A 2,610-nucleotide genomic window follows, 5' to 3' on the forward strand; every position below is an offset into this window, starting at 1 on the left:
AATGAAAGCAATATAACTGGAATTAGCTTGAATTATAGAAGGACTATACTGACACATCCTCACCACTGGACCAATAACCAGCATTCTTATTAACAGAGAAAAGATTGAAGTTGTCAAGGACTTCATTCTTCTTGGATCAACCTCAGCACTCATGGAAACAGCAGTCAAGAAATCAAATGACATACTGTATTAGGCACATCTGCTGCACAAGACCTTTTTAAAGTGTTGAAGAGCAAAGATGTCAGCTTAAGGACTAAGGTGCGCCTGACCCAAGCCATGGTATTTTCAATAACCTCATATGCATGCGAAAGTTGGACAGTGTATAAGGAAGACCGTAGAAGAATTGATGCTTTTGAATTATAATGTTGGAGGATAATATTGAAAGTGCCATGGGCTGCCAAAAGAACCAATAGATCTGTGTTGGAAGAAGTGCAGCCAGAGTGCTCCTTGGAGGCCAGGATGGCCAAACTTCGCCTCTCAGCCATGTGGCCCCTTGAACTCTGCCCTGCTCAAGTAAGTGTTACAAAGATCCTTTAGGGCTGCTGAATAAACGTTCAAAGGGCTATCCATTCCTTCATAAGTATCAGTCCAAAGGTACTTAATTCTAGTTCTGTTGTTGTTGTTAAGTGCCTTCTAGTAGGTTTCAACCCACAGCACCACACCAGGACTCCAATTCTGGTTTTAGAGGTCAACAAAACAAAGCTAATTAAGTGCCTGGAGGTACCTCACTCTGCAAGTGTTCCTTCTGCCTGGAGGCACTCGGCTTTACTAACTCTTGTGGGTCAGGAAGCCCACTGTGTCTCATGTTCTTGGTGCTCTTGTATCTGCTACCACTGCTGCTCCACTACATCTCTGGTTCAGAGCCCTCTGTTTCCCAGAATGAGGAGCTTCACTGCACAGAGATTGTGGGATACAAACGATAAACTCCACTCCTAGCTCTTTTTCTTGATGGAAGTGTGGCACCCCTTTTCCTCTTCTTAGATGGCTCATTAAAAACCCAGCAGAATGGCAAAAACTAACCAATCCCCACATTAGAGTTTCATATACTCTGTTTGCCTTGTCCTACCAGGTCATTTGGAGTCCTGGTGTGGTGCTGTGGGGTAATTCGCCAGACTGCAAAGTCTTTTGAACTGCAAAGTAGGCAGTTCAAGCTCACTAGCTGCTCCTCAGAAACCCTTTAAAGGGTCACTATGGGTCAGAACTGACTCAACGGGTACTTAACAACAACAACCAGGTCATTTAATGGGAGTTACAAAACAATGACTAGAAGAGGTATGCCAAGTAATTCACTCTATCATATTTATCCTTGAGCCAGTCGCTCTGTATGCAGAGTATGTAGTATTGGGATTGACCCAATTTTGTGGTTGTGTGGAACACTGACTGACAGTCCCACCAAGACTTCACAAAGTGGAAATGTGGCTTTTTCCAGAAAATCAATGTTTTCAAACAAAAACAAACCTACCACAAGGTTCCTAACCAATCTCCTTGCCTCTAACTTTTCTATCCAGTATATATATCCTCTACAGTATAAACAGAATTATCTTTCTAGAATATAGAGCCTATCATATGACTTTGAAAATTGCTTAAAAATAATATCTTATTTAATGTCAACTTCATTATAGGAAACAAAATTATCAACTTCATTATAGGGTTTAAAAAAGGTACAGCCAACCTTTCCTGATGTAATTCACCTATACCCAGTTCTTCAATGCATACTGACTTCTACCTTTTCTTGGTTTTGTTCAAACGCCTTCCTCTACTTGAAATACTCCTTTTCTCCATATTAGCTTGTGGATAGTTGTCTTAATAGACCATGGGATTTAAACATTTTAACCTACTCACCAACCTGCTTTCTTTGAGTACCTGCTTCACAAAGAACAATTCTGGAAGAGTGTTCTGGAAACACTCACAGTAGTGCACCACTGCTGGCCACATGGCCCAGGTTGAGCCAATCATCATGCCTGTGGTCACAATGATTGGTCCAGGAATCAGTAGGCAAACCATGGCAGATTAATCAGAGTCCTTCCTAGATTGAAACTAGACAAGACTGTTAGTCATCATTTGGATTGGTGTTAGCCTAAAGCTGCTTGTGACAATGAGACCAACTGCTTGTGACAATGCTGCTTGTGACAATGAAACTAACTGCTTGTGACAATGAGACCAACTTAGACAAAGAGAAACTGATAAATGAGACAGAGAAACAGAGTCCTGATATTCAAGCCCTTGCTCTCATCTCTGTTTTGGATTACACTGCTTTGAATCAAATAAATCCCTGTCACTTGAAATAAATTGTCTTTTCCCAGAGCCAGCTTAAGTATTTCTTCTTCTATAAATCCTTTCTGAGACACACCCTTACAGTCTTATTATTATTATTATTATACTGATTACCATTTGCTTTTTAGAAGATATACTTAAACATTTGCCTACTCCACTAGGTTCATTCATTCATTCAGTTAACTCTTGCCAAGTGTTACCATGTTTCTGACTGTGCTAGATGGCGAAACTGAATCTTACACACTTGGCATAGAACCTGGTACACAGGTTTAAAAAGATTTTACTGAATTGAATTGTCAAAGGTCACTGAAAAAAGCATTATCTTCCCATTGTGCC

The sequence above is a fragment of the Chrysochloris asiatica genome, unplaced genomic scaffold, assembly GCF_000296735.1.
Source record: "Chrysochloris asiatica unplaced genomic scaffold, ChrAsi1.0 scaffold00135, whole genome shotgun sequence".
Classification (NCBI taxonomy): Eukaryota; Metazoa; Chordata; class Mammalia; order Afrosoricida; family Chrysochloridae; genus Chrysochloris; species Chrysochloris asiatica.